Source organism: Manacus candei, unplaced genomic scaffold (genome assembly GCF_025592945.1).
Source record: "Manacus candei isolate 608988 ecotype Guabito, Panama unplaced genomic scaffold, ASM2559294v1 h1tg000076l, whole genome shotgun sequence".
NCBI lineage: Eukaryota > Metazoa > Chordata > Aves > Passeriformes > Pipridae > Manacus > Manacus candei.
The window spans coordinates 4964662-4982482 of NW_026138124.1; the positions used below are offsets into that span (position 1 = coordinate 4964662).

At 44.0% G+C, this 17821-nt stretch overlaps 1 protein-coding gene across 1 annotated transcript in view; it reads right to left on the reverse strand.

Moving 5' to 3' along the window:
- The window catches only part of MYL10 (myosin light chain 10), a 74255-nt gene that overhangs the window by 44120 nt on the left and 12314 nt on the right, over window positions 1–17821 (reverse strand). The window contains exon 2 of the mRNA XM_051809856.1: window positions 1941–2120. The gene's annotated coding sequence lies outside the window, so the exon portion shown is untranslated. The remainder of the gene's footprint in view (window positions 1–1940; window positions 2121–17821) is intronic.

Consider the following 17821-nt stretch of genomic DNA (forward strand, 5'->3'; position numbering starts at 1 on the left):
ATTCCTACCAGCCCTATATGTGAGGCTTCTGCTTCCACCAAGCCAGGTGACATTTAACCACAAAAATATTTAACATGCCTTTTACAAGGATGTGCATCAGTGACTGTGATAAAATACAGGGATGTGGGAGAGCCAGGATGCAGCTTTTTCAATGCAACTTCATATGAAGAAAAAAAGAAAGGCAATAGAAAAGAGGTCTTGGCATAAGGAAAACATCCCAATGAAATCCTGCCTTTTAATCTCAGCCACAATCTCTTCTTGTCATCTTCCTTGCTTTTTAATGCTCTGCTGCACTTTTTATATTCATTCACTTTATCATCTTCACCTGTCTCGAAAGTCAATAAAAGCAGAGGCCACAGTTTTAAAATACAGACAAATGAACTGAGGCACCAAACTGCTCAACTTCTCCAGAGGTGCTGACTGCTCACCACTGTCAGCAACTGCAACACAGCCTGTGGGTGATCAGTGCCTTTAAAAATCACTTAAGAGCTTGAAGAGGAACATAACTGGGAAAACACAGAGGATAATACTTTCAAAAGCTTCTGACTGAAGAGTCAGTTTTTTACCTTCAGAAGTGATTTAAGCACTTGGGAATTCAAGAACTACTTAAAAAATCAAGTGTCTTCTGAAATGCATAATTATTTTCGTGAATGGTACACAGATACCTCCTCTGGTAATGCACTTACCCAGAAGTTTTAGGCCTCCCTCAGACAGGATTCAACACTCTGCAATTCTTGTCCAAGGTTGGTCACACTCTCACCTACACAACCTCCACCAATAGTCTTGTGGAAAAGTGACTTCCCACATTTATATCCTGAGGAAACTCCAGTTCAAGAATGACCCAAATGTCCTGATGGCTGTTGAACAACCTGAAGAAAGACCCTTTTCTAGTGCCTCTGATGGGTGGAAGGCCCTGATGGAACATGCTTTTTTCTGACTTTCTCCTGTCACCATTTTTCCCTGACATCTGTTCACCACTAAGCCAGCAACAGTCAGTGTCCCACCACGATGTGTGTGAGCTTCCAAGACACTTTAAGAAGAAGGAAGAGGTTGCTACATGTACAGAGACAGGCAAAGGCAGTCCCATCCTAGCAGCTGAAATGGAGAAGAGGCCACTAACACAAGCTCACCCCAGTGACAGCTACAGATCAGGAAAAAAAATCTCACCACATAGCAGCATTTTACTGCTGTTGGCCTGAAATTTTGTTAGTATTTATCTGATGTGTTGATCTTTAACGTTTGGGTTGCTGCTGGTAGCAAATAGTCCAACCAGCCTGAGGCCAAGGCGAGTGTGTTGTCTGGCCAAAGTCAGATTAAAGCTTAGCAAGTCCTACCAGAGGGATCTGGGCTAAAGGGGTCAATCAACTTATACCTCCTTGGTTTGAGCTCCCTGGATCCTTTAGCAGGCAAGTCTGGGATGCTGTAGATGTGGTTTGCATATATCCCATATATCCACCAGGAATTTGGTCAGTGTCTCAGACTGAACAGCTTGATCCTGCCTCTGGAATAGAGGCTCCTAGGTCACTGCTTTTCAAGTGACCCAAGAAGTGCTCTGCTATCACCACTGCTGCCCATCCCTGCATCCTGAGCTGAGACAGTCAACCAGAGACAGTGGGGTTCATATCTTTGAAACAAGGGTTTCAAGCCTTTCCTCCTTGGCAAGACATATTTTAATAGAAAGGCACATCCTATTTGCTCTTTGAGTGTCTCTAAAGAGAAGGAAGGTTCTCTGTTACTGTTTTAGAATCCCTTTTCTTTGATTGAGTTCAAGCTCTTTCTTTGGAATAGCACTTGAGTTTTTCTTTCTTAAATTAGACAAGGTTTAAGTCACATATTTTACTGCATTCATTTTCCTTTGGTTTTCTTTTGCACAAAGAACCTGTTGACTTTCTCTTCTTTGATACCATGCACCACTCCTAATCCAACCCCTAGCAACCCACCTGGTTACATCCAAGAAAGTTTTTTCTCTGTTTGCCTCCTGGCCTGATGTGCTGCTTAGATCTTTCTCACTGCAAGGAGCCTTTCCCTCTTCTGCTATTCATCACAGCAATTTCACATGCTCTCTTCAGCTGTTCTCTCCACAGGCTGGTGAAGCTGGTATGGTTATTATCCTCTTTATCCTGTACAAAGTTAACAAAAAAATAGATTATTTATGGATAACACTGGAGACCACCCATATAGCAAGAAAAAATGAGAAAAAACAGTTGTTTTCATGCTTAGGGCAACTATGCATAGTTTGGATCAGACAGTCCTTCCCATCTGACTTCTGTTCTCAGTAAATATTTGTGACTTTGCTGATAAAGCAATGCTGGATTCCTCAGCTGGGCTTCCATGTGGACCATAAGCTGTGGGACTGGACTATAGGATCTCATTCTATAACAAGCTTTCTTGAATAGTCATTTGTTCCATTCTCTATCTTGGGCAGGAAAAATCTGTTTAGAAATCAAATGGCAGAACAAAGTCTCCAAATACAGCTGCTTGGGCTGTATTATTGATTGCTGGTGAGGCCCTTGGCAAGAGGTGATAAGGGCTCAAAGGCATTAAAACAATTTTTATTCTGACCTAGATGTGGAAAATAGCAACACTGAAATGCTTTTTTATTTAATATTATATGATTTCTATTTAATGCACATTATCTTTGCTTCAGTCTTGTTTTACTCATGAGCAAAGGACATGACTTGTTTGCACCTGCCCTGCCTGTGCACACCAGAAGCTTTGAGGACCATCACTGTGTGCTGGGGTGTTGGTATGACCATATAAATGAGCACAACCTGAAGGAGGGAGCAGTGTGAGAACGTGCCCAGGGCTGGCCAGAGCTGGGCTGGGGAGCACAGGGAGCTGAGATGGAGCTCAGGGCAGCCCTTGGGTCAGGGTAAATTATGTGATCAGCCACAGGACCATTTTGGGGCAGGGCTGGTGACTGATCTGAATGCCAGCTGGGCAGAGGCTCACTTTGAGCTCAGCATCACTGGTTTGCCTCTGACCCAGCATTCCTCTCAGCTCCAGACATTTTGCAATGGGATACCCAGAGAATTGTCACCATCTGTCCCCTCTGAATTCCTTTCCATACACCTGCATACAGCTGACAGCAAGGTTTGACTCCTGGCTGTTCTCCACTCGTTTGCAATCACTCCTTTCTTCCCAAAAGAAAAAAATACCACTAAGAGCAAAGAGACACAGGAACACAAGGATGACTTCAAACTTCAGTTTCACAGCTTCTTCCCTTTCTGGACCACAAAATCTCCAACACATCCCTTTTGCCCACAGATCTCAAAGTGCTTTACAAAAGCAACAAATGTCACTGACAGCACTTTGCAGGGAGGAAAACAGGAGCACAAAGAGGAAAGTTATTTGTCTGAGAACCCTTCAATAGACCAAGAGCAGAGGAAGGAATACAAACAGTGATCTCCTGGCTGGGAAAGCTGCTCCACAGACCTGCTGCCTGCAGTGGTCACATTTCTAATGCCAACAAAATCTGTGTTTTAGACCCCTCTGACCACCTTATCTTTTCTTCCCCTCCCTTCTCAACATACACATTCCCAGTTAGTCATCATGTGACAGTGAAAGTCCCTTTGGGGTGGATTTATGGGTTTGATTATTAAAGCTACTTTTTCCAGGCCTCTTTCTTAGGTACTGGTTCTGGTATTTAAGAGCAAAATTTTATGTTTCGTGCAAAGCAGGAAGATCAGGTGTGTGGGAGGTTCAATGTGTTCAATAGGTATTTGAGACAACATCTTCTATATAAAGATTATTTCCAAACTGCCCTTGGTGCAAGCTGCAGCTGAATGCACCATTTAAATGCAGCCTTGGCTTTTTTGCAATTTCCTGCCAGAAAAGCAGCTCTCAAAGTGTTTTGAAATAAAAAGACACAAACGTTGGAAGGAGGCAAGCAGTCACTTGACCTCATCAGGGCTCAGTGCTGCTGTTAGTCAGGCATTTTCCAACTAGAGGGGGTTGGGTTTTCCATTTTTTGGGGTGAGGGGGAGACAGAAAATGCTGATCTCTCAGAACTGAAACTTTTTGTGGGAAACACATCATTTTCACAAAATGCTTGCTGGGAGGAATCCTCCCACCCAGCCTGAGACTGATGGACAAAGACTGATTGGGAAAGGATCCCAGCACAGCCAGCAGCCCAGTGGTTACATTCCCTGGTGATGTGGATTTACACCATGTGATACAGGAAAGATTGAGTTGGCTCCAAATAAAGCAGAGCAAGGATTTGACACAATCTTCCCACAGTCATTGCAAATACCCCAACCTCTGGGTCATCCTGTCCCCTCTGCCCCAAGGAATGGGATTTTTATCAAGTCAGAATCAATCCAACAGGAGCAATTGTGTTGATCCCAGTCAAGGAGGTGTTTTACACCACAGACATGAATGCTGGTCTCCTACATCCTACAGGAATACCCTCAGCACCAGGCTTTGCTGTGCTGGGAGCTGAACCTCAGTTCTGCTTGCTTGCTCTCTCTTCAACAAGCAGCCTTATTTTTACTTTGATGAGACAAAAATTCTAAAATTTCCCCATTTTTTCTAAAACAGATGTTTTGTTTTCTAGCCAGCTTTACTCAGCAGTTTGTAGAAGGGAGCCCTTGGTCTGATACCAGACTTTTCAAATGTGCCCAACTTTGGTTTTTCCATTGCAACCAGTGCTACAAAAGGAACCAATATACACACAGTGAGAAGCATTTTCTGTTACCTCAACAGGCTGTGAGGCTGACCCCAAACTCTGACAATTCCCCACAGTGGGTTGTTGGGTTTGTTTGTTTAATAGAAGATAAAAGCCGTGCTCTTTCTATTAAAACATAATTTAGAGAAGCATGGCAGGAGCACACATTGGAAAGGTCAGTGGGTTGCTGTTGTACCTTCTCTATGTTGCTACTTAATGGTTTGTTTTTCTGTTCTTGGTCTTGGAGAGAAAGTGGCAGGAATTGTGCAAGGTCCTTGCAGAGCTGGAATCAGATGATCTCTTTGCTACAGCTCTGTAGCTACTGGAGAACTGGTTTCCACTCCCTTCAGCTCCTGACTGCTCCTCACTGTGGTCTTAATTATTACAAAACCATGTGGGATGGACCAGGAGAGTGAAAATAGTGAGGTGTCATCCAGAAAGGTTTCAAATTACCAACACCCATTTTGTGATAGTGTCAAGTTTTCTCCAACACAGAGAGTAAATAAATTCAGAAAGAAGTGAAAGAAGGGAGAAAGGGGGGAAGGATGATCTGTAAGTGTGCTGAAGGATACTGTGATCTCCTAATATTGAGGGAGGTAGTGGCAGGTTCTCTCAGAAGCCCAAAGAGGTACCTGTGGTGGAGAGAAGGATTGTGAAATACAGACTTCTCCCTCCCTCTTTTTGGCTGAGGCCAATAATTACATCCCTCTTTCCAAAACTGCTCAGGCACACAAAAGGGATGATGCTGACAACAGTTTCTTTAACCTGTCCAACAGTTCCCTTTTGGAAAGAAGCCCTTTCCCAACCCTACCTGGATAAAATAATGCTTTACTCAAAGATAATTCTTCTAAATTAGGATCTGCATTTACACAGAAGTAAGGATGACAATCTAAAGGAGCATTAGCTGAAAAGTGCTGAAGAAAAATAGCATTATTCTGTCTTTACTATGAGAAGGAAAGGAAACTGTACATCCCATGAAAGGCTGAGCAGCTGCTCGTGTTCCATAATGAATGGGGACATTGCTGATTCAATAAATGTAAGAACACAGAAATTTAGCTACAAAGACAGATACTCTTGTGTCCACATTTGCTAAAATGTATGGCACAAACATACCACATATTTCTCAGTTATTTCTCTTTGCATGCTGGTTTATTTCATAACTTTTTTCCTCCCTGACATTTTTTATAAGCCCCAAAGAGGAGCAGCTGGGGGGTAATTAGTGTTCTAGGAAGGAGGCACCTCATCTCAGCCATGTAAGAAGGGGAAAAAAGTCATATTCAGACTAGAGAAGAACTACTGAACCTAAGTAAGGTTTTAAAACTTAAATAGTCAGCAGGCACATCACAGCCTACCTTCAGAAACGGAGTGGCTGCAGCTGAAGGGGAAAGCCAAGCACTAACGATCAGTTAAATACTCGATTGTTTCTTCAGGAACACACCGCAGGGAAGGTGCTCAGAAAAACTCCTCAGACACATTCGGAGTACGTTGACAAAGGAAGAAAACAGCTCCTATAAAAACGGCAGCATTTGTTAAATGAAACAAAACATGGTGCTGGGAGTGCAGCTCCGTTCAAAGGCACTTCTACAGGTAAATGGAAGAAGCGTTGGGAGAGAAAACTGCTCCTATTTCAGACAGACATCTGGAGATTGCAAGTCAGAGCTGGATATTTATAAGATTCCCTCACCCTGAACTGTTTAATTCCTTGTCTCTTCTTTTGCAGAATTTAGTTCTGGGGGTATAAAATGCTCAACTCTTGCACCTCCAGTTGGAAAACAGAGACATGAGGAGAAAGGCAGGTGGGCACGTGCATGCATCTGTTCATGGATGTGAATCCACCTTGGGCAAACACTGGATTTAGAGGGAAGCTTTGGGATGCCAAAGCAGGGGCTTGATGGTCCCTGAACAAGTAAAGACTCTACACAACAGATACACTCAAGATCTAAATAAAAATAGCATCTATTAGTGCAGCTGGATTGTCTAAACTGTCTCTAGTTTCTCTGCAGGAGAAGCCACAATTTCCCAGGGTTCAGCTCCCATTTGAACAGCAAAACAGACATCCTGGTTTTCCAGAGATGTGAAAAAAATCCTGTCACTGCTCCCCATCCTGGAGTGTCTCAGCAGAGCTGCCTGTCTTTCATTTGGGGCAGCAGGGCTCCATCAATTTGCACTAGGTAGGGAGCTTCTGTTTCCAAACAGCCCATGAGGAGAGTTATGACCTGCAACTCAGGCCAGAATATCCCTGGCTCCCTTTCAGGATGCAAATACTGCCTTTTCTCTTAGAAATAGTAAAATGGGATGGTCTAGTGAGGAGGCCTTTTCTACCTGCTTTGGTTATGGGTCTTTGGAGGGATTATCTTGACTATCAAATAGCTTTTAGTGGTTATCAGTGACTGAAAGATCAATTTATGCTCTTAGGAAATAAACACAATTCTTGCTTACAGTAAAAATCAAATGTGCAAGTAGGGAGGAAAAGAAGAGAGAACAGGATTAATAAATTACAATTGTTAGCAAGCACTAACATGTATTGAAAATGGCAAATTCTCTGGAGTACAGCTGAGCTTCTTTTATTCAGGTCAATGACTCCTTTTGTGATTCTCTTCTCCAAAAAAGAGTGTTTTTCAATGATTTATGTATAATAATCTCCACATCAGCATATCGTATTTTTCACTATTTGTTTGTTAAACATGCAGCAAGACTCTCATACTGAAGCCCTTAGCCTTGAAAATACAACTGGGATAGAGGCATAAAAAGATCCATATAAAATAGAAATATTTATTACTAAGGCTGATGTTTATGATTTGACAGGTAGGTAAGGGGGAAAAAATACATCATTTTAGATTGCTGAGTTAAGGCTTTAATGGTGTGAGTTTCAGACAGATACGTGAGGGCTGTTTATTAAGCAAAAAAAAAAAAAAGAAAATCATCCATTCACAGGCCACCAGAGCAGGAAACTGCAGTAAGTGTTACAAAAGCAGCTTGTCATTGGTGCCAGTGCTGGCTGCTCCAGCCTGCAGGAGTCAGAGCTGGACAAAAAAAACAAAAAAACACCCAAAATTATTTAAATTATTTAAATGACTTGAGTCAGTTCAAACAGATTTGCGAATTCTTGAATTTGGGGTGTTTTTTCAGAATTTAATTTTATTTTCAGCCATCTCTGCTCCTGTAAAACCTTGATACTTCAAAGTTCTCACTCCCCACTATGCCCCAAGTGCCTGTTTCAAGTGCAGGAGCTGTTGTGCTGATTTCTTGGGGGTAAAAAAAGCGAGAAAAAAAAATCCAGGTGTCCCCTTCTTTGAATCTCAACCATCACAAATTCTTGTCATCCAGTCAAAGAGCAGGACAGAGCCCTGTGACAAAAAGGATCTGATTTCCAGCAGGGAAGAAGACTGAAATATTATCTGAGGTAAAGGCTGAGCAGGGAGTTTCTTTGTCTTAACCCCCAGCAGTTCTTCCATGGGAGCAGCTCTGACCAGGCTGGAGAAGTCACAGGGAGCCTCAGATGTCCCCTGGGATGAAAGTCACCCTGGACTGTCCCACCAGTAAACCCAGAGCTGGGTTAATTCTCATTTCCACTCTGAAGGTGTGAGAAATGCAGAAGCCACACATGGGAATTCTACACTGGGCAAAATGGCCCCAGTATGAATAATGACAGCATTTTGGAGGTTATACTTTGTTATAGAAAATATATCAATAATTTTAATTATTTGCCTGACAGGCGAAAAATCCCAACAGATTTCAGTTGAATTATCTTTTTAACCAGGTCATACCATACCTGTCCCCTCATGATATAGAGGATTCCATTGTTTTTTCTATCAGTACAAAAACTTCACCAGTATAAGACCCATTTTCCAAATCCTGGGTGGCATGGACAGATCCCACACAAAGAGGGGAAGGAGAGGGGCAAACCAAGAGAGAAAAAAATCAGATTTCCAATATCTCTCAGCTAACAGGTCTGTCCCACCCTGGCCAAGACTTTAAAGGCAACCAAGCCTTCTCTCTGGAGCTGTATTCTCCAAATTGACTGGGTACTTAGCAGGCACTGACGTCCATAAATATTTCACAAGGAAAAGAATGCATTTCCCAAGCATTGACTAGCTACATATATTATTTATATGAAACCATAACTTAAGTTGAAAAACAATAAATGCTTCAACAACAGACCTGTTCACAACCTACTCCATTACTAAGGAAAATGGGCTCTGCCTGTTCCTCAAGATCCTGTAACTATGCAGAAATTCAGTGAGCCCTGCCCAGAAACTCGACCCACAAAGGTGGAGTAGGAGAGTGCAGCCACTGCACCAATCCCAGTTACCTTGAAATTACATGGACAAGGGATTCAAAGACAGAAATTCAGTTACATTTCACATTTGTATTGCACTTTACACTCCTGTTTGGGATCAGGTCTTTCACCCTAAATAAAGGCAGAAAATGCACCAGAAGGAAGCAATGTTCTCACTCATTTTTTACCCAAACCATTGGAGCTCAGGGAGATAAAGGACTATATTTTCCACTACCATGCCCCCACCATAGCTCACCAATAGCCTTTTCCAGAGGACTAAGTTGATACAAAAAAGATGAAGGTCAGAAAAATGAGAGATTGCATATTCCAGGTTCATGCCAAAACACTCCTGGAGATCTGGGAACTGCATTGAGACTTCCCACTTCCCAAACAACTTCACTACAAAACTCCCCCTTCTTGGTAAATGATCTTCAGACAGGTTTTTTAAATGGCTGCTTTGTCATTCAACCTGTTCAAGGCACCTCAGAGGAGGTGTAACAAACTAATGCTCTTTTGCCTCAAGCACTCATAACATTAATGGAAGTTAATTCTGCTGGTGGAAAAGGTTTAAGTGAGTTTTGCAAGCTCATAACCACAGCTAGGGAGAAGGGAAAAGCTTTTGGAGGGGAGAAAGTGGCTCAGAAACGTAGGTATTACCTCCACCATTTATGTGTTTACCACTCAGCTGGCAGCTAATGGCCCATGTGTAAACTCGGGATGAAAGTGGATAAAATAAATTGCATTCTTTGGAACAACCATCCCTTCTTTCAGTGGCACAGAAAAAAAAAACAACTCCAAAATGCACCCCAGAAAGCTATTTTGAGTTTGTTCTTTCGGCAAGACACAGAAAGTGCCAAGATAAAGTCAGTCAATTCAGTATTGTGAAGGGAAGGGGGAAAAAGGCAATAAAAATGGAAGCTCTGGAGACAAGACTCACCTCAGTGCAGACAGCAAGAAGGATATTTATGCACTATTTATACCACTCCAAGTGCAAATTTTGCCTTGCATCGATTACAATGTTTCAAAGATCTCTCTGCAGCTCTGGCACAATTCTAATAATGCAGCAACAAGGAGAGGCTGAGGAGCAGGGCACTGCAGCCACTGGGGGCAAGATCAGCTGGAATATCCCTCTGCCCCCAACACCCCGGGGCATCACACACATCCTGACACACACCCAGAGCAGGCTGGAAGCTGCAGCACCACAGAAACTGGGTTAGAGCACTTCCCAAGTGTTTCCTTGGTGCTTCCTTGCTCTTCCTCCAGTCCCTTTGCTGCTCTGGATTGGAGTGGGAGGGTCTGGGTGCTGCTCAGTGTTACAGGGGTCTGATGGGGGCCAGGCCACTGGTCACTGTTGGAGGAAGGAGATGCATTAGTGGGGTGTCACAAGGCAAAGCTGCCTGATGTTCTGCCTCCACTGCTCACTTTGGGAAGGGCCAGGGAAGAAAGGTGTCTCTGCAGTCACTCTGGAGCCATGGCAGGAGTTAGGCCTGACCCAGCCCAGCTTTCCCCTTCGCTGAGAGAGAAGAGCACAAATTCCCACCCCACCTGACCACGGAGCTCTCAGTAGAGGAGCCCACCCACTTCTTACAGCATTCCTGGTTTATATGGCAGGTGTGAACTGATTCAGTTTGTTTGGATCCAAGAGCTCTCAGCAGCAGACAGGAAGATAAATAACTTTGGGGAAGGGGGTGTTGACAAGCAGAGACTTGTGTAAACTGACTGGAAGGATCAGGAATCTGCACACCCAGCTCCCCCCCTACACTCCTTCAGCAGCCAAAAAGCATCCCCACCATCAGAGCATCACTGCTCTCTGTGCTCCATTTTCCATTGAAAAGACATTTCAGGGAAGTTCTGCTTTGGCTGAAATAGCCAACTTGCCCTCTCTACCTGGTCCTTCCAAGGTTTCTGCCAAAGAGGGTTTGGGATACACTCACCAGGAAGATGTGCCCAGCCCTGTTTCCACCTCCTCACTAAACCCAGACTCCACAGCCTCCACTGCAGTTGGTTCTTTGCCCCAGCACCACTTTGCCACAGCTGGAGGCAGAGAGGACCCAAATTCCTTGAAGGGATTATTCAGCCATGTGATCCTGGACAGCACACTCCTGGATCAGAATGTATCCCCAGTTTGGCTTCATCAAAACCAGCATCCAACACACCTCCAGGCAGCTATTTTCTCTGATTTCTGCAGCATTAATATATCAGTGAGCACCTTGTAGGCCTGAGTTAGGCTATGGAGAAGTTCCCAGGAGTGTTCTATGTGTGCAATGTCTGTATCCACGTACAAATGATCCGGATGTTTCAAGCTCATCCTCAGCACAGAAGAGCTGATTTCACACCGAGTAAAAGGATGACAGCAGGGCCGTGTCCAATCCAGCCCCTCTCTCCACCAGTCTCAGGCAGATATGGATTTGGATAGGCTGCTTAAGAAGGCCTGGCAAAGGAAACCCCATGCCAGCAGAGGGATATCACCCTCAGCTCTGTCACTGAAGGGCTCACACTATAAAACCTTCACTGCTCCGATCCGTGAAGCAAAATGACAAATGGCTCCAGTCAAAAGCTCACAGTCAGGACCTAAATCTTCCACCACCCCCTTTCTGCGTGAATTCATTTGAGGTGTTCCCTGAGATAAATTGAATTTTGCATTCTTCCAACTGCAAAAATAGGTTGGTCTAGTTATTAAAATAAATATATGGAGAAAAAAAGATGAGAAGATGAAAGAGAAAGGAAATACTGGTGCAGTCAGAAGTCAGAGTTATGCTAAAGAATCACAGTGGTACTGAGACACTTGGTGCTATATTTTTGCAGGGGCAACAAAGAAGAAAGGGGAAAAAAGGAAAAAAAAAAAAAGAAAAAAATCCCAGACCTTTTCAGAGAGGGTCTTTCTGAAGAGAGTTTAAGGTTAAAATAAAAGCAGGTGTCATAACTTAAGTTGCACTGCATCAGCTGACTGACTTCATTGGGAGCAAAAAGGGCCAAATTTTTTTAATTTTCTAGTTATACCTGCAGCAGTTGCAGGACAGTCTCTGAGCAGTTTGGGTGGTTTGTGCCTGAATTACAGATTTTGCCCATCGTGGTCAAACTGCCTTCCTTCTGCCTCTTCCACAGGGCTCCACACACCATTTTCCTCTAACAGACCAAGTTCAGTCCTGCACAAAAGACATCAGAAAATCTTAATTCTCCAGGAGGCTGTGGTTGGACTTCCCAGGACACAGGCTGGAATGTCCTTCTGAAAGGGTCCCCATTACCACCTTTCTTGTTGAATCACTTCGTACTGGTCAATGTATTTACCTCCCACCAACACTTCAGCAAGAATTCTTATTCTCCTCAGGCAGTAAAAAGCCAAAAATACCAGATACCAAATCTTCAGAGGCTAAAATTGAAGAGATTGGTACCTACATGTTTGTATATCTGGGTTCCTGAGACTATTAAGCAGCAATTACCACTTTTTTGAGTCTTCCATCATCTCTGTCACCCACCAGACTGGATCTCTTGGGCTGGCCCCTGTGACCTGTTTAGTAGAATATTTTATTTTCTGACAGTTGCAGATCAAGCTCAACTGGAACTATTTACCAGACTTGGGGAAGAAATATTTGAAAGATGAAGACTTTTTAAATTAAAGCATCTGATTTATTTTTCTTTTAGTGAAAAAAGAAAATTAATGTTTCATTTCAAATCAGATCAAATAAAGTATTTTATTCTGCTTAAACTTTTCGCTGATTTTTTTTAATCCAGCCAGCAAACCAAAAACATATTATCATTATTTCCACAGTGCTGCTTAGATTTGGGCACCTCATAGATTTCAATGCACACAAAAAACAATCAAGTGCTGTGTTGTTAACTCTGACCAGCTAATTCTTAGTTCTGCAATAGTGGATTTTTTCTTAAAGCTCCAGCTTCTTGAATCATGTGATTCTATGGAAATCCCAGCTTGCCTTCCCACTCCAAGTGGAGGTCTGATAATTTGGGTTGCAAACATAATAAGCTCACATGGTGAAGCACTAAAAGCCCCAAACGAGCAAAACACATATTTTTCCATCTTACTGGATTTAAAATCAATCTCATAATATGGGGCTGATGTTATTCGTGATTTTTGAACTCTTAGGGTAGAGACTGTTACAAATGACTTTCCAGGAGCTCTGGAGAAAGATACTCCATCCATGGGGTTTTTGACCCTTGTCTGCTCCTGCCTCCCTCCCCATGTTTTGAGGAAGGAAACCATCAGCCAGCTCAGCCCCAACCCCTACAAACAGCAAGAGTTAATTTGGTGCAATGTATCTGAGTGTAGTAACTGATTACATTTTTCCCCAAAGGAAACTTCAGTTAATTTGGTTAGTGACTCATATGCCAGGCTGCCAATTACAACACAGATGATTACACACATAAATTCACGTCGGAGTGGCTCAACGATCACAGGGAGGGGAAAAAAAACGAGGGGGGGAAAAAAGAAGAAGAAAAAAGAAGCAGAGAGGAAAAAAGGCTCCTCTTTACCTTTGTGGGACTGGGGGTGGGTAAGCAAATCACCCTGCAAGGTGCTGGGTGCCCACCGAGGCCACTGGAGACCGAGTGCCAAAGCCTGGGACATGCCAGCCCTGAATGGCAGTGTCTGCTGGCTTTCCACTGGGGATTTTCATTGCAGAAATGTGTGGCACAGCTCTCTAAAAGATTGTTTGCCAGTGTCGTTAGAGGAATCCATATATACAAAGAGAGCAGGAAGGAGGTTAAATGAGCAGTGCTTGGCAGTACATCAGTAAATCATTTAAAGATAACCTGTGCATACCAATACACCCCCCCAAAAAAATCCAATTAAAGTAACCTATTACAAACCTAGTCCCATTTCTGAAGTGCTTTATATTCCTGAGGAGGAGTGGGAGAGGGAAAGGAAAGCACCAGGACAAGGAGTGAGAGTCTGATACTACCACATGAGGAAAGCCCAGGCTAGGGATGAGAAAAAAATCCCTACCTGCCCCATCAATTGGCCAATGCAATCGATACCAAGGGGGGCTGGCCAGGCTCCTGAATACATATGTTCAGAGAAAATTAGACTTTGCACTTAAAAGCAATAGGAAGCTCTGACACTGGTGCAGAGCATGGGAGGAAGAAGGTTTTCTTTTATCTTGAAAGAAAGATACTTCGCTGGCCTAAAATGTGTTCCTTGCCAGACATCCCTGCACATGAACAGCTGCATATGTTCCCTCCATCCAGGGGCAGCAGGCTGGCTAGAGGATAATTCATGCACTTCCTTGCTGGAGAGGTTAAAATCCTTTACAAACAGTAATTAAGCTCCGTGGCACCGGGGTACTATTATACCAGTTTTACAAGGGAATAAAAAGAATGTGGCAGTGAAGTGATTTGCCCAAGGTCATCCAGCAAGGCAGTGGCAGAAACAAGTACTACACGCAGATGCCTGGTCTCCCATCCTCACCTCTCACCAGTAGGCAAGTCCCCTATCTTGGCCTTTATTAAATAACCATTAGAAAATGTATTAATTTTAATTTGGAACTATGTAAATTGACTCTTTCCCAAAAGACGGCAATTGGCTGTTAAATAAATACCGAGTGATTATTACAATCATGTTTGCTGACGAGTGGATCATCAGTGTAATGTGCTGGGTTCAATAAAAAGGTTATTGCCTGTCAAATAAACAGGATGAGCTGAGCCTGGACTGATTCAGGACATATCCAAGTCACCAGGACTGGTGGGATCTGCAGCTGCACAGCACCTTTCAGAGGTTGAGTTTAAGCAATTCTTGCAATATGTAGATAGAAAACTGGCACTGCCAAAGCAGCATTAATTCCATTAGCAAGATAATCTTAGGTCAGATCCTGGCACCCTAAACTTGATTATGAGGGTAGTTAAGTCCCACTGATTTGTGTAAAAACGACTGAGTACGTGATGATGTTCTTAATGAGGGTAAAAGTTGTAGAAATAATTTCTGTAGTATGAAAGGGTGGGATGATTTTAGGATTAGTGCTAAATTAGGTCAAGAAGGAAGCTAAGGATCTTGCTTCTGTTTTTATTATAACTCAGCAGAAGGAGAGAGCTTTAAATGCAGTTGAATGGTCAGATTAGGTCTTTCAGAGAGGTTGTCTGCACACAGAGGAAGCTGTTTCAAACTGCCAGTTTCTTTTATGTTTTTCCAAAGTGTGAGTTTATAAGAATAGTGCTTGTTCTCTGTCAGACAATCAAAGATGCATCAAAAAGATCCTTGTACCCTGCAGAACCGATTGCCATTGGCAGCCACACACTAAGGCAAGCACCCTGCTAGAAAGCAGTCATTTGTTTTTAGGCTGCTCCGGGGTGGAAGGACATTATCCCACTGAACCCCCGTTAGTCAGTGGAAGCAGCAGCGCTGGAGCAGCGAGTATCGCCGCGGTCCCCCAGCAGACACTGCTCTCTGCAAAAGCGCAGAGCCAAACCTGCAGCCGCTGCTACTTGTGTTAAATGCACAATTTTATTTTTTTTTTTTTTAAATGGGCTTTTCCAGCCGCTCTCCGGGCCGGAGCAGTTCCCGGGGAAGGCACTAGGTGGTGGCAAGCCGCTGACAAGGAGGGCGAGCGGGGAGCGCAGCCGCCACCGAGGCGCTGTCACCTGACAGCGCTGCGCTTGGGGGAAAATGGGCTTGATTTAAACACCTAATGCCTCCCATTAAGAGCCAATATCCTCCCTATATGCTGGCATGGAGCAGCGGCTGAGGCGTCCAGGACAAGTTGTACCGCAGGCATTGCTGGGAGAGAACAATTCCTACCATTCTTATCTGCAGACCTCACCGAGATGTTCTCTTCCCGTTAGTGTTTCCTGAATATAGTTACTTTTTTTCTTCCCCCTTCCCCCCCCAGCCCGTTTAGGATTTTGCTACTGGAAACGGCTGAAGGTTGAGACATGGATTTTAGAAGGTCCGGGCTCTGCTCGGTTCCGAGGGAGCCAGTTTGGGAAGTGTGGAATGTGTCTCCTACACCGACAGCAGCGCAGCCGCGCACGCACACCACAGGCCAATTAGAATGTTAATAATAATTAAGTGTCTTACTCCTAAGACGCTCCTACACAGGGGAATGCTAAAGTGCCAGTCAGCTCATTTCATTACACGCAGGCAGACACCTCTCAGACCTCGTGTATTTGCTAAGGGAGCGGAGCGATTCCAGCTCCGGCCAGTCTGATTCCGGATGATCTGCTCAGCAAACACATTAGAGCAGCAAATGGGGAGCAGAAAAAAAAAGTCCAGCTGTGGCAGCTGAGCTCTGCCTTTCACCCCGAATAAACACAGGGTGAACCCTACAAATTTCCAGTTTGCAGGGGTTTGTGGGAGTCTTTATCTCGCTGGGGTTCACAAGCTGCAGAGCAGCTCCATTTCAGATTGGAGATAATCCCCTAATTAAACACAAACTCGGCCTTAAGCTGCGTGGCATCTGATTTCTACCCCAAAAATCAGAACTGGACACAGACTTGCTAGAGCTGTTCAGCTTGTTCAGCTCTGAGATGACACTGAAGTGGACAGCAAGGGCTGGCCCAGAGGTCGCCTTCCATCTGTCTGAGCCCCGTGAGTCACCACCTTCCTCATCCTCGTCTGGCTCACAGCTGACCACAACGTGCTGCTTATTCACAAAACAAGCTGTTTCAGATGTTTCAGCTGCATCTTTTGATGGGCAAGGGGACAGAAGGTTAGCAAGAGGGAATGATGGGTTTGGAAGAAAGAGTTCTTGGGTTCAGGGCTTGCTCTCTTGGGAACATCCAGGAGGGAGCTGGGAAGAAAAGCCTGGACATGGTTCTCATGAGCAGGACCTTTTGAGTGACTCTGAAGAGTGAATGTTTCAACATCCCTGGCTTAAAAGGAATGGATTTAGCATGTTTCTGGTACCAGAAATGTTATGGCTACTTTTCACCCAAATCTCTACTTTCAGAAAAAGAAAAAAAAAAAATAAAAGTGAGGCAAGAAGCCAAATCCCCAAGAGTAGGAAAAGAGAAAGCCCTGTTTATTCAGAGCTCGCTCCAGATAAAGCAGATACAAAATAAGTTAAAGCAAGACTGAGTCATTCACATTTCCAATAAATTAAAGGGGAAAAAATCCCATCATTTTTCACTCTATTTCACATCAGAGAGCAATCACAACAGACTACTCCCTTAACGCGGTGATGACTTTACCCCTGCCCCTGAGGGGTTTCTCTGCCTCTCTTGCACAGCTCTGGAAATTATCACATTTGCCCCCATTTTACATGTCTCCCCACATCCCCTTTGCCCCGTTCCAGACACCTTGGGTTCGCTCAGCTGCTGCTTTCAGTTTCTTTGTACCATGCTTTGACTTTTACCATCTGCAAGAGGAAAAGCCACAGCAAGCCCTGTATGTGATGAGACGTGCAGGACACGTAACGCTACCCTGAGTGTACATCTGAGTTCACCCAGATTCAGTTTTCCCAAAAGATCAGAAGTCTGAGCAAAATCAAGCCAATCCAGCAAGTGAAATCCTGCAAAGAAGGTCTCTCTAGGTCCTGTTTCCAGCTTCTCCACAGATAACCAGAGGGGATGCTGTTGGCCCAGCTCGCTGCTGTGGTGAAGTCTTGCATACCCAGCTTCAATTTTATCTTCAGCCCTTGGGAAGTAAAAAGCCAAATGAGGAATCTGAAGTGAGGACTCAGCTTTCCCTTGAGCTAGAGCTCTTCTGAGCCACTTTAGAGAGGGGAAGTTTTGTTAAGCCATGAACAGGTACTAATGACTTCTATTGTGGAAGATCAATGGGAAGAATCATTGCACTTGGGTTAGGAGGGACCTTGGAGATCCATCGTGCAAACTCCTGCTCAAAGCTGAACTAAAGGTATAACACAAGACCTTGAAATGGAAGGGAGCTGGTGTGGGGACTTTTCTAGGTAAAGGTCTTTCCAGAGCTT